Below are 19,502 nucleotides of genomic sequence, written 5' to 3'. Positions count from 1 at the left end.
ACTTTTCCTCAAGCGATACATTTTTACTTCAGCTAGATATTATTTGCCCTATAGTGAATAACTTCGATTCGGTCAGTTGTGAACAACGAAAATTCAACACTATAAAACACAAGTTAGTCTGACGAAAATCTGGATGGTAGTGTAATAGTTGTTTACAAAATGCCAAATTAATGAATGTACATGAATCATAATGATAGGACATACATTTTGTTAATTCGGTTAACACCTCATTTACATTTCTGAATCACATGTTGATTCATGGGTGAATTTCAACAAATGCCATTTTTTTATCATATCGGTGCTTTTTTTGTTTATGTACATATTTTGCTTATTTTTTAGGTTTTATGTAATCTTTAGGATAGTATATATTCCCAAATTTAACATCATCAACATATCATGTAAAACTTAGAAGAAAAATCAGTTTGAATTCTGGTTTCCACCGATATGATAAACCGTCACCGATTTTTTTTTTATGTACACCGATATGAAAAGGTTATCCACCGATATGATAAATTTATCCACCGAAATGATAAACTTATCCACCGAAATGATAACATATCCAGCGATATGATAATCTATCTATCTTTGAAATATAGTTAGTATTGCCCGCGACTTCGTTCGCGTGGAATAGTGACTTCCGGCAAATTTTTGGTTTTAACCACATAGTTCCCGATCTCGCGGGATCTCTTTAAAAATGAGATGTGGAAGATATTCCAGGGAACTCTTCAAAAATCAACATAATGAGCTCTGCGTTTGAATTTAATAGATGTATAATCACTTAGGGCATTGAAAAAATAGTTTAAAAACGGACTTAAACTAACTTAAAACTAAAGAAAGCTACGAATTACGAATTTATAACAATTAAAAAAGAAACTATATTACAACCTATCCTCTATGCTATAATAACCAAGCTTAAACTAAATAATTTAAAAGAAACGACTTAAATCTAATCTAATTAAAAAAAAAATTAGACTTACAATTTTATTAAAAAAACTAACTACAGTAACTACTAATAATCGATATCAAACTAAACCTACGTTAAATAGTTTAACCAAAAAACCAGGAAAACCCAACAAATAAACTTATTAATTGACAAATACAACGAAACCAATTTAGAATATACGAAACAGCAGGACCACTACAGACAAATAATCATACGACTGATAATACACTTTTTCTACGATAGTACCGAAGCGCTCGGCCGATACCCAACCAAATGAATGTAACGAAACCATAGCGCGATCTATAAGACCACTTGGATTATTTATCTATACTCCGTTCGGGCATTTTCTTTGTACTAAAAGTTTAATTATATTGATATTATTTTTTTCATACCTTTTTACTATTTATTTACTTTTTTTCGATGAATTAAAACAATAACATGAACCGAAGTCGTGTAACGATCGACATAGAATTATCTATACTCCATTAGAGCATTTTCTTTGTACTAAATGTTTTATTATATTGATATTATTTTTTTCATACCTTTTTACTACTTATTTACTTTTTTTCGATAAATTAAAACAATAACATGAACCGAAGTCGTGTAACGATCGACATAGATGATAGAATTATTTATAAATAATTTATTTCTTATTTTTATTTTTTGATTTTTGAAATAAAAATATATCTATGTCCTTTCTAAGGTTCTAAACTATATCTGTACCAAATTTCAACCAAATCCGTCAAATAGTTGCGGAGATTAATGGTATAAGCATAGAATGTTCGACGTGATTCTTTAATTTCACATAACTTTTTTGTTTATGAACCGATTGACATGAAACAAACACTAAATGTAAATTTAAGCATCCCACAATATATTCGTGAAAACCGCATCCAACTCGGATCAGCCGTTTCTGAGATTAGCGCGCACAGACGAACAGACAAACAGACAAACAGACAAACAGACAAACAGACAAACAGACAAACAGACAAAAAAAAGTTAATTACATTTTTGGGTTCGACATCGACATAACAATAACCCCTGCTATTTTTTTTATTTTTATTTTCAATGTACAGACAGCACTTTTCTACGATTTTATTATATGTATAGATAGGTGCCTATATATTTTTACAAGGGTGAACGAACTGAAGACCTGAACTGTCTGGTCTCATGAAAGAAGAATACATCCAACGAGAATTGATTTAAAAATAAATTATACCTATTTTATTATATTTACTTTCTACTTTTTCTTTTTAATTATTTTACTATAGGTTCTTAGAGTTTTAATAAAGAATATACATTTGTATTACCAATGTCTTTATTAAAATGAAGCACAAAGATAAATAAAAAATCATAACAACATCATAATAACGTTTTGTAAAAAGTCATAAAACAAAAGTTGTTGTTTATGGTGTCACTAATATAGTCCTGAGAGGTTGTTAGTGTTTTACCAATAACCCAATACTAATAAATCATTATTAGTATTATATAGTAAGTTTTTATAATAACCGCAGCCACATCAACATCGCTCCGGCGCTGGCGCCGCGACCGCACCGCACGAAATTACACAGGATCTACCGATATGATAAAAAGACACCGAGATGATAAAACAATCCACCGTTATGATAAAGCAATCCACCGACATGATAAAACAATCCACCGATATGATAAAGCATACACCGATGTGAAAGAAACTGTACGTCCATAACACCGATATGATAACCTAGGACACCGATTGAATTTTCTTATCATTTCGGTGTAAATTATCATATCGGTGGTAAAAAATGCCACCGATTACACCGATATGAGAACACCGACGTGAGAAAAAACACACGTTTTAGAAGATTAAAGAAAATGTATTATATTTAGGATAAATTGAGTAACAGCCAATGTAGTTAATTCACTTGCTGATGCTGTTAGAACCAAACAATAATAATAAAACTACTCATTACACTGAAAAAATGGAACCACCGATAACATAAAATAATTGTCCGGGAGCAACTGAAATGGCATACTTACGTTATTGGCGGGAAAATGCAGCGACTTGACACGCGTCCGTCTTCACTGCGCGCTAGCGCACACTAACGAGGGAAATAATATTGGGGTGGGGACGCTGTCGGACCCGCCGATGTAAAGTTAGGTTTAAATTACTTTTGGCCACCGATATGAGAGCATTTTTCGAGACAAGTATGTTTGTGCCTCTCAGTAATTATAAACGTCGGTTATGTATTAAAATATGCTCTATGTTAATAATAAAACTAATAGTCTATTAAATAAAATTAGTTACATACTTAACTTACTTATTTTTACAAGTGTATAAGCATTTTTGTCAGTAAAAAAAGTAGAGGGACAGCCACCGATATGAGAAAAATTGAGGTTTATGTATTTTTTTCTACCCTTATATATAGTCCTAGGCAAATTATATTTTTGCCACAACCCAATAACTGCCTATTGAATACAAAAAAAAAAAATCCAGAACAATATTTCTTTTTTCAAATACGAATTTCACTAAAGACAAAAAAAAAAGTCATTTGGGAAATTCACCCTCATGTTAAAAAGATTTATGATTGGTGGTTCATATATACTATTTTTATTAGATCTTTCAACATATTGCTTGATATAAGTATATAAGTTCCAGTTAATTTTTGAGACTTCATGTTCCTTTTGATTTTTTTCCATCAGAGTGTGGGTCAATTAATCCATCATAGTGAAGTAAGACCGTGAAAATACCACTAAAACAGAAAACCCAATTAACATTTCACCAACAATCGCCCAGGTGTTTGCAGATACAAAATTAAAATAGGTTCTTATCAAATGTTATTCAAGGTCTGAGCCAGGTCTGTGTCGAGTAAGTCTACTTGATCTAAATTTACATAGTTCGTCGCAGGGATCAAAGTGGTATCTTGCTGGTGACGACATCTTGTTTGCTTGAGGATTGTGAAGAGCTTGTAGTTATAATTTTTTGTGTTACTTTTCTTTAGTGTAATGTTATATATATGATGTTTTAGTTCTTGAACAAGGGAGGGTTCTCTATAGGGATGATGACGGCTATGAAAATGAAAAGTCTATTTAGTTCGTAATGAAAAAAATATTAGAAACGTATTTCTTTTTATGTTGGCATATAAGATAACAATACTTTGATGAAGTTCCGTCTAGGAAAGGTTTGGAAAAGGGAGTAAATACGTCATTTCTACTTGTAAAATATACATACTACTTGTAAAATAAGCTACGTCACTCGACATTTTAAATCAATAATTGATCTAATACGTATCTGTTTTAAAATAATCTATAAAAGGAAACAAAAAAAAAAAATTAGGTCTACTACCCTATTAGCTCACTTTGTGCTTTCTTTGTTTTTACAATTTTAAAATCAGCATTACCTTTGTCTGATTCTGGTATTGTTGTATAAAGACTAATTTAATAAATGGATACCTTTTGAAAAATCATCTCTTTTCTATCGTAGGTATGTGTGTAGTCTTTTATTTTTATTCCCAGTGCGTCAAATTGTAGTTGATGCTTTCATTTCTGTATTCTCGGTACGTAAAATGCCTTCCACCGATTCCAAACATCTTAATCTAAGTAATAATCCCATGTGAAAGACAAGTTCCTCGTATATTGAAATTCCTTTAAGCAAGTTGTCTGATATGTAAACTTTGTAGAACTATTGCGGTGGCTGTGGTACTATGCTCTCAGCTCAAACCTCTTATGCAGGAAAGTAAATCAATGAATTGAAGCGTTGATGAACTCTGATCTTAAGGTGGATACACTTACTATCATGACTTTTAATAAACACAGGAGTAGATGTAGATGCACATGATAAATGAGTCAGTGACAGAGCGAGACAAGCCTAGGAATACGAATCTACCTATGTTGACTTCACTGGAAATCTAATCCCAAACCCTTAATTTCCCAGTGCTGCGGACTATCTAGCGGGTTACCGCGGCTCTGGCTCGTAGAGCAAGAGTAGGAACGGGGTGATTTTTAGCCAATATGAGTCTGATATTCTCTCCCACCTCACCCAAAGCGGGAGATATCATTAGATGATTTTACCCCTTTATATAATTGGTGATGGTCTGACGCGTACAGTATACTTACGACTAAGTTTAATCAGTGTATGTGTCATCTAAGGTTTTAAAAGTCCACGTCTCAAAATAATGGCATACTAAATATTATCTATACATATAATAAAATCGTAGAAAAGTGCTGTCTGTACATTGAAAATAAAAATAAAAAAAATAGCAGGGGTTATTGTTATGTCGATGTCGAACCCAAAAATGTAATTAACTTTTTTTTTGTCTGTTTGTCTGTTTGTCTGTTTGTCTGTTTGTCTGTTCGTCTGTGCGCGCTAATCTCAGAAACGGCTGATCCGAGTTGGATGCGGTTTTCACGAATATATTGTGGGATGCTTAAATTTACATTTAGTGTTTGTTTCATGTCAATCGGTTCATAAATAAAAAAGTTATGTCAAATTAAAGAATCACGTCGAACATTCTATGCTTATACCATTAATCTCCGCAACTATTTGACGGATTTGGTTGAAATTTGGTACAGATATAGTTTAGAACCTTAGAAAGGACATAGGATAGTTTTTATTTGTTTTCTATCGTTTTTATTATTAGTATTTGTTGGGTATCGGCCGAGCGCTTCGGTACTGTTGTGGAAATAGTGTACTATAAGTCGTATGATTATTTGTCTGCAGTGGTCCTGCTGTTTCGTATATTCTAAATTGGTTTCGTTGTATTTGTCTATTAAAAAGTTTATTTGTTGGGTTTTCCTGGTTAAATTATTTAAAGTAGGTTTAGTTTGATATCGATTATTAGTAGTTACTGTTAGTTTGTTTAATAAAATTGTAAGTCTATAATTTATAAATTAATTAGATTTAAGTCGTTTCTTTTAAATTATTTAGTTTAAGCTTGGTTTGGCTTGGTATTATAGCATTGAGGATAGGTTGTAATATAATTTCTTTTTTAATTGTTATAAATTCGTAATTCGTAGCTTTCTTTAATTCTTTAGTTTTAAGTTAGTTTTCATCTTAAGTTCGGAAAGATTATAATATTTCTTTAGTTTAAGTCCGTTTTTAAACTATTTTTTCAATGCCCTAAGTGAGTATACATCTATTAAATTCAAACGCAGAGCTCATTATGTTGATTTTTGAGGAATTCCCTAGAATATCTTCCACATCTCATTTTTGAAGAACCAAAAATTTGCCGGAAGTCACTATTCCACACGAACGAAGTCGCGGGCTATAATAAATCTGTAGAAGGGTCAAATTTGTTCATTGAAAATATAGAAAAAATAAATAGCAGGGTGTTACTGGATCGATACCAAACCCAAATATGTGATTATTATTTTTTTGTCTGTCTGTCTATATATGTTCAGGCATCACGTGAAAACTAACGGTTTGATTTCGATGAAACTTGGTATAATTAACTTATTATCCTGGACATAAAATAGGTTACTTTTTATCCTGGAAAAATACGTAGAAAAAAAAATCTTTATTTTTCATTTTTATTCTGCTTAACAGCAGTAGCTCAATAGAGGGATCTCTTTAATTATTATGGGCCTTGCCGTATTTGGGTCCAATAGATATTTATAAGATGTAATTTTCACAGTTACTCAAAATGGAGAAATAAAACTTCCACGCGAAGACCGACATCCGCGCGGACGGAGTCGCGGGCAGAAGCTAGTGTATCATAAAAGTCGCTTACCATTAGGTGATTCATCTGCTCGTTTTCCTCTATTCTATCTATACATATAATAAAATCGTAGAAAAGTGCTGTCTGTACATCTATACATATAATAAAATCGTAGAAAAGTGCTGTCTGTACATTGAAAATAAAAATAAAAAAAATAGCAGGGGTTATTGTTATGTCGATGTCGAACCCAAAAATGTAATTAACTTTTTTTTTGTCTGTTTGTCTGTTTGTCTGTTTGTCTGTTTGTCTGTTCGTCTGTGCGCGCTAATCTCAGAAACGGCTGATCCGAGTTGGATGCGGTTTTCACGAATATATTGTGGGATGCTTAAATTTACATTTAGTGTTTGTTTCATGTCAATCGGTTCATAAATAAAAAAGTTATGTCAAATTAAAGAATCACGTCGAACATTCTATGCTTATACCATTAATCTCCGCAACTATTTGACGGATTTGGTTGAAATTTGGTACAGATATAGTTTAGAACCTTAGAAAGGACATAGGATAGTTTTTATTTGTTTTCTATCGTTTTTATTATTAGTATTTGTTGGGTATCGGCCGAGCGCTTCGGTACTGTTGTGGAAATAGTGTACTATAAGTCGTATGATTATTTGTCTGCAGTGGTCCTGCTGTTTCGTATATTCTAAATTGGTTTCGTTGTATTTGTCTATTAAAAAGTTTATTTGTTGGGTTTTCCTGGTTAAATTATTTAAAGTAGGTTTAGTTTGATATCGATTATTAGTAGTTACTGTTAGTTTGTTTAATAAAATTGTAAGTCTATAATTTATAAATTAATTAGATTTAAGTCGTTTCTTTTAAATTATTTAGTTTAAGCTTGGTTTGGCTTGGTATTATAGCATTGAGGATAGGTTGTAATATAATTTCTTTTTTAATTGTTATAAATTCGTAATTCGTAGCTTTCTTTAATTCTTTAGTTTTAAGTTAGTTTTCATCTTAAGTTCGGAAAGATTATAATATTTCTTTAGTTTAAGTCCGTTTTTAAACTATTTTTTCAATGCCCTAAGTGAGTATACATCTATTAAATTCAAACGCAGAGCTCATTATGTTGATTTTTGAGGAATTCCCTAGAATATCTTCCACATCTCATTTTTGAAGAACCAAAAATTTGCCGGAAGTCACTATTCCACACGAACGAAGTCGCGGGCTATAATAAATCTGTAGAAGGGTCAAATTTGTTCATTGAAAATATAGAAAAAATAAATAGCAGGGTGTTACTGGATCGATACCAAACCCAAATATGTGATTATTATTTTTTTGTCTGTCTGTCTATATATGTTCAGGCATCACGTGAAAACTAACGGTTTGATTTCGATGAAACTTGGTATAATTAACTTATTATCCTGGACATAAAATAGGTTACTTTTTATCCTGGAAAAATACGTAGAAAAAAAAATCTTTATTTTTCATTTTTATTCTGCTTAACAGCAGTAGCTCAATAGAGGGATCTCTTTAATTATTATGGGCCTTGCCGTATTTGGGTCCAATAGATATTTATAAGATGTAATTTTCACAGTTACTCAAAATGGAGAAATAAAACTTCCACGCGAAGACCGACATCCGCGCGGACGGAGTCGCGGGCAGAAGCTAGTTGAAAATAAAAATAAAAAAAATAGCAGGGGTTATTGTTATGTCGATGTCGAACCCAAAAATGTAATTAACTTTTTTTTGTCTGTTTGTCTGTTTGTCTGTTCGTCTGTGCGCGCTAATCTCAGAAACGGCTGATCCGAGTTGGATGCGGTTTTCACGAATATATTGTGGGATGCTTAAATTTACATTTAGTGTTTGTTTCATGTCAATCGGTTCATAAATAAAAAAGTTATGTCAAATTAAAGAATCACGTCGAACATTCTATGCTTATACCATTAATCTCCGCAACTATTTGACGGATTTGGTTGAAATTTGGTACAGATATAGTTTAGAACACGACTTCGGTTCATGTTATTGTTTTAATTCATCGAAAAAAAGTAAATAAATAGTAAAAAGGTATGAAAAAAATAATATCAATATAATAAAACATTTAGTACAAAGAAAATGCTCTAACGGAGTATAGATAATTCTATGTCGATCGTTACACGACTTCGGTTCATGTTATTGTTTTAATTCATCGAAAAAAGTAAATAAATAGTAAAAAGGTATGAAAAAAATAATATCAATATAATTAAACTTTTAGTACAAAGAAAATGCCCGAACGGAGTATAAATAAATAATCCAAGTTGTCTTTATCCTCGATAGATGGCGTTGGGATCGAAATAGATCGCGCTATGGTTTCGTTACATTCATTTGGTTGGGTATCGGCCGAGCGCTTCGGTACTATCGTAGAAAAAGTGTATTATCAGTCGTATGATTATTTGTCTGTAGTGGTCCTGCTGTTTCGTATATTCTAAATTGGTTTCGTTGTATTTGTCAATTAATAAGTTTATTTGTTGGGTTTTCCTGGTTTTTTGGTTAAACTATTTAACGTAGGTTTAGTTTGATATCGATTATTAGTAGTTACTGTAGTTAGTTTTTTTAATAAAATTGTAAGTCTAATTTATAAATTAATTAGATTAGATTTAAGTCGTTTCTTTTAAATTATTTAGTTTAAGCTTGGTTATTATAGCATAGAGGATAGGTTGTAATATAGTTTCTTTTTTAATTGTTATAAATTCGTAATTCGTAGCTTTCTTTAGTTTTAAGTTAGTTTAAGTCCGTTTTTAAACTATTTTTCAATGCCCTAAGTGAGTATACATCTATTAAATTCAAACGCAGAGCTCATTATGTTGATTTTTGAAGAGTTCCCTGGAATATCTTCCACATCTCATTTTTGAAGAGATCCCGCGAGTTCGGGAACTATGTGGTTAAAACCAAAAATTTGCCGAAAGTCACTATTCCACGCGAACGAAGTCGCGGGCAAAAGCTATATTATAATAAATCTGTAGAAGGGTCAATTCTGTACATTGAAAATATTGAAAGAATAAATGGCACTGGATTGTTACCAAACCCAAATATGTGATTAATTTTTGTCTGTCTGTATGTTCATGCATCACGTGAAAAGTAACGGTTCGATTTTGATGAAACTTGGTATAATTATACCTTATTACTCCAGTTAATCCGTGATCATGGCGCTTGCAACAGTGCCGAAATATCGGAAACTCACCAAATTCAATAAACATGGTAAATATCCCGTCATAAGTTCTAATTATAATATACCTTATTATCCTGGGCATAAGGATACTTTTTATCCTGGAAAAATACGTAGAAATAAAATCTTTATTTTTCAGTTTTATTCTACAGAACGACCAATAGAGGGATCTCCTTAATTATTATGGGCCTCGCCGTATTTAGGTCCAATAGATATTTATTAGACGTCATTGTCAGAGTTACTCAAAATGGAGAAATAAAACTTCCACGCGAAGATCGACATCCGCGCGGACGGAGTCGCGGGCGGAAGCTAGTACAAAATAAATAAGATGTATTTCGTACACGAAACGCTGATGTAAAGGTGTTAAAGAATCTGTCTCCTGAATACTAAAGTATCAATCGACAATGCAACAATCGGACGATACTCGGATACAAACCATCTGGTTTCTTATCTGGAGTTTTGGCTGGACGCCAACATTGTTATAAGGATCATTATCCCGTATCAACAGGTTGCTGTTCACTGGTGATACTTAGTTGGTCTCATCTTATACTCATCTCTAATTTTATTTGCTTTTTTTGGAAATTGGTCTTTTTGTGCAGCTGTAGTTCTATGTATTGTGGTTTCAATGCCTTTATGGGACAAATATTTGTACCGAATGGAGGTATTTTGTGGTGAGGATTCGGTTTTGCGGTTTGAGTGCGCTTCTGTCGGAAAATTCGAATAAACCTATTCGATTTTTTTGCTATAAAAACCTTTATCTTTAATATTTTTATCCATTTATCACAACATATTGTTCCTACAGAAATAGAAAATTGTTTTTATAATGTCTTTACTGCGTGATAACATATTAAATTGATACGTTACGAATCAAATGCACTCATTTTATCCCAAACTCTAACTCAGCCATTTAATATGCCAAAATGCATTCAAGCATTTTACAACGGGATGACAGCCTAGCCATGCAATGCTGCACGTATTTTCAGGGTCTATTAGGTGACCTAGCTGATAAATCTAGTTCGATATTCCGTCACGTACTAACTGTTCACGAGTGGCATCGGCTAATAAAGTCCGACTGCATCCTTCGAATTAGCAAGCGTGCTTGGACGTACAGCTATACTAAACCAGTATAAACTGATCTTGGAATGTGTAGAAAGACCATTCAAAATAAGACCATGATAAAGTGGTTTTGAATAGCTTGATGTGTACCATACTATGACCGATAGTCCCTTTTATCTATTTGACGCTTACGTCATCGGTACGGTTGGCGACAGTCATAGTTTTAGAACTGATACCGTATCTCAATTTTGGTTTATTTCGAACTATGTTTTATCTATTTGTGCGTTTTAGTTTGTTGTTTTGGATACATTTATTTCGTTTTGGGTAATGGTGGTGCCATTTTGTTTGTTAGAACTTAGACAAAGTAAATAATATATTAGGAGATTTCAGCTAACTTATTGTCGTAATCAGAGGCATTTAATGGTTACGTCACCCAATCCTTCGTCACTGTTTTTGGAACGAAATTGTTATTAAGAAATAGATTAAAAAAGGCCGGCAACACAGCTCCTCTGGTGTTGCGGGTGTCCATGGGCGGCGCTGATCGTTTACCATCAGGTGACTCGTCTGTTCGTTCGCCACCTACTCCATAAAAAAAGATACAGTTTATGCATGATTGAAGCAAATCTCCTGTAAAAAATACACAATGTCTGAGTTTTGTAGTTAATATATTTGAAGACTTCGAACTGCCTAGTGGGTTACCGGGGCTCCGGCTCAAAAGACAGGAGTAGGCGCAGGGTAGTCAGTAAGAGTCTGACATCCCTCTCGCCTCGCTCAAGGCGGGAGAAGTCGCTGGATGATTTTCTCACCTCAAAAAACAAAATGTACACTTGAAGAAAACAGTTTTTTTTTATCACAATTAGTTAGATGGCAGCGAACAGACTGAGCTAGGATCACCGTGATAAACATTCCCCACCGCGTTTTGCACTGGAAGTTAGATTGTCTTCCAACTTTCCACCAATTTAATTATGAGACAAATATAGCTTCGAAGGAAATTCTCGGAATCGATGGAGTGTGAAAGTGAAGATACGTGTACAATGTGTTGCGTGTAAGGCTTCTTTAGATTAAGTTCAAAATAAACAGCGAAATGTTTTCTACAGCGTTGGTTGTTGAGTTCAAATTCTTACAACATTTCACGTAACTTTACGTATGTCTTTACACAGAGGTGAAATTACACACATAGGTAATTAAGTAAACATCTGATAGTTTAATATTATTATTAGTTTATGTTATAGCTTCACAATGCTTCTTTCATGAAAATCTTTAATTTTTATTTAAAAATAATTAATTTGTCCATTCGACTGTTTTTAGTAATTGCACTTGATATCAAGTGAGTGAAGTAATGTGTCTGTACCTGATTCTTCGAATTCACTTATTTAATATTAAAAAACATAAAACCATCAATGTCCAAATTTGAAATAAATTTTATATAGAAAACATAAAATCATTAGCTGTTTATGTTCAAGTCCAAAATAGAAGTTTTATAAAGGGACAAAATTTTAAATGAATAACATATTTATCGATGGTAGATAGTGTAATCAAAAGCGGCCATATTGTTTACATCCAACAAAGGCTGAATACGGGCAGCTTTTCATATCGTCACTGAACAGGACCATTTACATAATATAGTATCCGATACCTTTATTGTGAAGCCGTGCTCATACAAATAAGCTGGCTTTAATAGAAAATATCACGGTTTTTTGAAAAGGTAAAATACTTCAACTTATATTATTTTTTATAACGTTACGCCTTTAATGCCCGAAGGGGTAGGCAAAGGTGCACATTATGACACATAATGTCAATGTAGACCCACATTTCACAATTTATGTTGTAAGTCCTATGTAATAGGTGGTGAGCCTATTGCCATATACTACCACTGAGAAATTTACGAAAAACCGAAAAAAGCCCAGTAATACTTCGCTCAACCCGGGAATCGAACCCGAGACTGCTTGCCCGGCAGTCGCACTTGCAACCACTCGGCCAACGAGGCAGTCACTTCAACTTATTATTCATAAAATAGTCTCCCCAGTACAGCGGTTATATCATGACCTTCATTATCATGAACTGAAAGACGTTCGTCTTTGAACAATATGAACAATATGCCTCCTCGCCTCCTCTTGACCTTTCTCATACTACCCACACCTGGTAAGTGGCTTGCGGGTAACTGATCACAGTTTCAAGGCAAACTCTGTTACAACTGACTGACGACCACTGAAATAGGGGTCTTTGTAAAAATAGTTTTCATATGTAATCAAACTTAGTAAGTTTTCATCGTTTTAATTGATAAATTCCTAACATATACACAAGAACAGACGTCTCTTCTTTTTTGAAATTATTCCAGTTTTAAGTGTGGGAGAGCCAGATTGGGCCGGCTCGACCGTACTGAAATCACGGCCTTACAGAAAACCGGCGTGAAACCGTGCGTTTTGTAAGTGAGGTTACCGGACTTCCCAATCTTCCCAATCCCCGATTCCTCAACAACCCATAAATTCCTAACACCCAAAAGGCTGGCATTGCACTTGTAACGCCTCTGATGTTTCGGGTTATCCAGTGATACGTCTGCTTGTTTGTCGGCTTACACCATAGAAAAATACACACAAGCACACACGTCTGTTCTTTTTATTTTTTGAATTCATTCCAGTTAAGTACTCGTACCTGGTATTATACTTCAGTACCTACAAAGGCATAATCACGTGGAACCTTGACTGAAAGAAACGCGATAGTCTAATTTTGGGATTTTATCGAGTCGTATGTGAACGTGTTCGGTAACAACTTACATACTTGGTGTATTTTATTACTCAACGGAATTTAAGGGCGGGTTTTCACGACAGCACTAATGTACCATGATACATCACTTTGTAGTCAGGGTTTTGCCTTGAAAAAACTATTTTTGTTTTAAAATTAATCATCGCTTTGGGTTGAGTTATGGTTGTTAATCACAGGGTAGAGAGGCTACTTCAATTCTTCTCGAGGAGCTGTTTATGGGACTGTATTGATAGGAACTTTTGACTTTTTATGCAGGTAGACGAGACCCCTAAGCTAGCAGTAGGCTGTCACGGGCTTGTTACAGTATATAGTAATAATATTACGTAACCAACAAAAAATAAGTTTCATTCAACTCTATCTCCAAAACGGACGTATTCGTGTAATCACTCTGGCGCTTTTCAGATAATATATAGATATTTAATGGTAATTATGCTTTAACATTCAAAAGTGCCTTTCTGGATATTTGAAATTATTAATTGTGACTTTCACTTTGGCAAATTTTACCGATTTTTACATCAGTATCTACCACAACCCTCTTGAGTAAAGTGTAATGAAGCCGAAGTATTTTTCAACGACCACAATTTGTAATCGTGAACTAATACCAAAACGAACTGAACACGGCAAGTAAATTTGGCCTATTTTACTGAAGCCTTATTATTTCGGCCTCGGATTAATCAACTAAGTCCTTTCGTGCGGAGCCTGCAGTTTTGAGTGTCGCCCTAATCGTTTTATGTTTCATCTCTTGTAGTAATGAGATTTATTTTCCTAACCAGATTTTACTATGCGTCTTTGTTATTTGCATACCTACGTAAGTTTTGTGTTAACGTGTATGTATATCTACATATTTCGTAGGTCGTATGCGTTGTTTTCCATTTTCCATACTTATGATGCTATTTTGCCCAAAATCCATAATGCTTAGCGATTTTTCACCATTCCATTTTTTTATTTAATAAATAACAGATATAATTCGTTAATAGTATGTAGTACTTCGGTAAAAATCTTAACTTGAAGTTAAATTTTATAAGTGATGATTTTTTACGGTTTTGTACGTAACTGTTTGACGAGGTAACTCAAATAATTTCAGGCTAGACTAGGGACTCATAGTCTTGAGCAACATTGTGCGATAAACAACAAGGCAAGCGTCGTACCGCCAATAAGTCTAGCTAAAATCTATTTGCATCTTAAGTGCATTTAAAACGTTTTATTGCTAGTTTATAAATTGTATGTTTATTGCCAGACACTCAGAATACCATTTGCCTGTTATTGATGTGTTAATGTAGGTATTTAAAATTCATCCTAAGTGTGTTAAGGTTTTCCGTTATAAGGATCAAAATCGATTGCATCTAATTTATATGCGTGAATTGGAATAATATAATATCCGAAACTTTAAAATTAAGGAATCTAATATTAGACATCTTACCTAATTTGTAATCTCAAGCAGTTCTAGTAGCTGTGGACTGCCTAGCGAGTTACTGGGGCGCCGACTCGAACAGCAGGAGTAGGAACGGGGTGGTTTTTAGTCAGTAAGAGTCTAACACTCTTTCACCTCGCCCAAAACGGGAGAAGTCATCGGCTGATTTTCTGCCTCAAAAAAAAGCAGTTCTAGTAACCCTAGCTTCCCTGACAAACATACTGACGGACAATTTAATTTGACGTTTCCAAGTATACCCAATTAAGGATCATTTAAAATAAATGCTTTGACTATGACTTTTCTATCAACAGAGCAAATGTAAAATACAAACAATATTTGTTACAAAGAACCTTTGGACAGTTTCCTTGTACCCTATTTGTTTAACAAGAAGATATTTTGAAATATTGATGCTTAAATCACTTCGAGGAAGCATAGAAAATGTAAATAACAATATTTTCCTAGAAAATGCATTTGGAACGACAACCTATCAATTTCAAATACCTATCCAAGGTTTCTACTTCAACCATTTTCATGTAAATTCTGTTTTCAAGGTAAGACAGACGTTACGAAACTGTGACTACGTCATTGTTTTACTTTTAAGAACATAGATTGCATGTTCGTTTGGTTTTAATACAAGTGTGACGAATTAAATTAAAAATAATTATCATACTGGGGTGTACATTGCATATAGCATATAGCATTGTGAGATATTAAGGTTAAAAAACACAATTTAAGTAGAACGTTTGAGAGTAACTGATTAACTTTGCAACAATTTGCAAGTACAAAGAAATGAATTAAATTATTAACATCAGTTGCACCTTTAAAGTCGGACAACAAATATTCCCTATTAATACATTTTTATTTTTGATGGACAAGCCCGCCATATTCTCCCAAAACGCTGCAACTGCCAGGATCTAGTAGATACAACCATTAAAATACTGGAACGCTGAAGTCCGGCGCGTCTCAGGGACATGAATGACTGTATTAGATCCCGCAAGAAGAAGAAAAAGAGAAACCGATAGTTTCCACTTTCCTAGGTGAATATATTGCAGGAGACGCAATGACTTAAGCCTAAAGACACAAAAGAGACTGCACAACTGGGAGAAGCCCAGTCACCAAGCACTATGGAAGACTTAAAACTACAACTTCTGTCTAAATACTTCCCTACCTACCAAAGTTACAATATTATTCCGTGTTGGTTACGATTCACCACGAAATGTAATAAAACCGACTTACGGCTGTATTTGACGTAACTATCAGTTTGTAATGCCGCTGGTTAAAGGTCACGGGGCTTTCCGATCGGAACTTGTAGTGTATTATAGCCTTTATATAAAGCTTACCTATGTACATGTTATTCCTGAGACTTATCTCTTTGATTTGAAAAGAGTTGGTGGATGTTAGTGTTTGTATTAGAGATTTTTATACGGCACCTATGTAGTAAACAGTACATTATGATTATTTGTGTTCTTAGTTATCTCTTGTTGACATGTGTGTGCATTTTTAGAAATTTGTATTATTCTAAACATTAAAATAACATTATCATCATATTTATCAACTTTTTTCATCTAATAACTTCTCTCGTTTTGGGCTAGACGAGAGGGAGTGTCAGACTCCTACTGACTAAAAACCACCGCGTTCCTACTCTTGCTTTTCGAGCTGGAGTCCTACCGGGACTCCACCCGCTAGGCAGTCGTTTAAAGTAACCACATTACTTATAATTTTCTTTAAGGATTTCTAACAAATAATAAACGTTGCAAACAGACGTCTCGAACTAAGTAACCATGTAACCACAACCTCAGCTCCGTGGACTTCAAATGTAAACCGGCCGAGTTTTATCAAATTATTCTGTTGTAGCTGAACGGTATGCGTTCTTTGGGTTTGTATGTCTGTACGTGACAAAGAAACTGGGATGATGAAAAGCTTTATACCTACACAACTGTATATAGGTACTTACATATGTACTGTTTTTTTGCTTTGAATTTTCGGCTTTATCCCAAAAGAATAACGTTGAAAATGCAATAAAGGAATTTGAATGAAATATGTAATTTGACCTGCTATAGTGAATACTACACTCAAAGTACCTGGTTCTTGTAATCTTTTGGTCCTCAAGCTATTTTATTTATATTCGATATGTTTCCTAGAAAATTTAATCACTTTTCCGTTTGAGTTTGACCTAGAATTTGTATTTAACGAAAATAATGTCATCAGTGGTAAACAGAAATCCAAATGTAAAAAAATATAATATTTCACTTACACAATTATTTATTTAATTCCATAACATTTTCTGTGAGTAGAAAGAAAATATATTTTTAGGGAATGTCCCAAATTGGATTATTTCTATCTGTAGATATTCCACGTGGATGAAGCCACAAGCAGAACCGATACACGGCCGACAGAATTCCATATCTTCACACATAATACACGTACTTATTGTCAATGCCTACACATCAGACTAACCTAATTTGATTCCCCTAATGCGACTTCAGATACAAAGTGCTTATCAGTTAACGTAATAATACTACTGAATATATTAGATATCTGAATGTACTGAATACGATCTCCCAAGGCCTTACAACACAAAAAATATCGCTCACCTAGTAATATATTGGCACATCTGTAAAAAATACTAAATTGACTTTATATGGTTTACGTGTTTAAAAATGCATATCATATGTATTAATCTATTTATTTCCATATTCATCGAGAGAGGTTGTAAGTGTCATTATACCATTATTGTAGTTCCCCCCTCACGCACGAAAAACAACGGTTCATTGGTCAGTAAACTAAAAAAACTAAACAAGTCAGGTAAACTATGAAAACCGTAAATGTGCCAATCTATTACTAGGTGTGCGATATACTCAATGCCAGTATCACTCATTTATTTGTCCGAAGCCAATTTTTCTGTCAAAATGTTGTCGATCTCTGAAAGGTTTTCTATGTAATTTGATTTAGAAACATACATCCACGTACTGTTTCGTCTTTCGGACCTCAGAGACTAAAAACATTTGGTTAACATTACAAGTTCTCGGATTTAGTTGTAGACACATTTTGCGAGATACCGTTAACTAAACTAACTGTAAAACTTTTGGAGCTAAACTCGTCTTTATTGCTTAAGAAATAAAGAAATTGGAGGTGAGGAGAGTTCTACCATCGATGTGAGAGTGGAGATGGAGGAAAATGTTTCCTCTAATCGGGTAGAGTGGCGAATTAAAGTGATGTTCCGAGTCCGACCTCGATAAAATTTGATGGCTCTAAAATACACGGTTTTCTCTTAAATGATTATTAGATTACTGTTCTCATCTTGGTTTTTACGTTTTTAATATAAATTCCATTGTCTCAAATCTATGTCTAGACAAAAGGGCGGTCTCGTAGTTTTTGGTTTCCATGTTTAAAATGTAGTAATTCGTTTGAGACTAATTTTAATGGTAGGTCTGCCATCTGGTGTCTGGTTTTTTTCGTATAAATAGTAATCGGCTTAGTTTATTTCTTTGCGTTAAGATTTTTTTTAATAATGAAAGAATAGGTAATAGTCCGGTTTAATCTTGATTATTTTCAATCATACAATATTCGTTTTTATATTTCTCTTGGTGCAAAGTTTTGAATGCGTAATGCGTGTACATACATACGAATTGGTATAGATAGATAAAATAAAAATAATAAAATATAAATAGAGAAAAGTTATAATAAATACATTCAGACCGATTTGGTATGGGGTTTCCAATTACTAAAAAATAACACAAACGAGTTTAAACAAAAGTTATGATTTTTCTCAAATCAATTACACTTAAGAAACCGTAGTACTTACGACGGGTCTCTGTACCAGCATTTCAAAGTATTGAATAACCTTTTCGAATGATAAATGATGGTATTACGTCGGATTGAATGCCAGTGTATACTCGTACGGTGATAATTGACGTTTCTAAAAATATATCTTCCACTCTCTAGCACCTTGAACTTGAGGAAATATCAGTATTCTTTTAGAAAGACATATGCATCAGTAATGTATTAAGAAGTACCTACCTAAGCAGAGATTTCTGGATTGTGGATTAAGCGACTATTTTAGGTTCCGAAATTATTGAAATCTGATAATAACTACTTGTAAACTGATTTATGATTTTCATGGAAAAATATGCAAATCTACTATTTATGGTGATAAAGTGAATTTATCAATTAAGACTGCCATTGAATGAAAATCTCTAGTTACACTTGATCCGATTTAGAGATTGAACCCAGAGACTAAAACCACTATTCATGATTGCGACCTGAAAATTCTTCTGTAGGCCTTTTTCTGGTTCTCTTGGGAACAACTTGAGTTATGTTCGTATACCTACTTTAAAAGAGCTAAGTAAATGTTTATCGTTTTCATTACAAATGTATTTTGTTTTATCTTTCATTTCGTTTTTGGTCATGTTATCAACAGAAATGACAGAAATAGTTAGGATAAGGTTTCATCCCAATTAGATTGGTGATCTTTTATGACATGTTGTAGGCGTT

The 19,502-nt window shown here is 33.5% G+C and overlaps 1 protein-coding gene and 2 long non-coding RNA genes across 10 annotated transcripts in view; 1 reads left to right on the top strand and 2 right to left on the bottom strand.

Moving 5' to 3' along the window:
- The window catches only part of LOC118274591 (solute carrier family 12 member 6), a 511,128-nt gene that overhangs the window by 40,703 nt on the left and 450,923 nt on the right, over nt 1-19,502 (top strand). The gene's annotated exons all lie outside the window — the stretch shown is intronic.
- On the bottom strand, nt 2,244-3,491 carry LOC118278709 (uncharacterized). The gene is made up of 2 exons (XR_004783912.2): nt 2,963-3,491; nt 2,244-2,517 (listed from the first exon to the last, which is right to left on the bottom strand). It is a non-coding gene; the product is annotated as an uncharacterized LOC118278709 (long non-coding RNA).
- On the bottom strand, nt 5,243-8,574 carry LOC126911503 (uncharacterized). The gene is made up of 2 exons (XR_007706018.1): nt 7,047-8,574; nt 5,243-5,434 (listed from the first exon to the last, which is right to left on the bottom strand). It is a non-coding gene; the product is annotated as an uncharacterized LOC126911503 (long non-coding RNA).

The sequence above is a fragment of the Spodoptera frugiperda genome, chromosome 15 (assembly GCF_023101765.2).
Source record: "Spodoptera frugiperda isolate SF20-4 chromosome 15, AGI-APGP_CSIRO_Sfru_2.0, whole genome shotgun sequence".
NCBI lineage: Eukaryota > Metazoa > Arthropoda > Insecta > Lepidoptera > Noctuidae > Spodoptera > Spodoptera frugiperda.
This window is presented reverse-complemented; position numbering and strand designations above follow the sequence as displayed.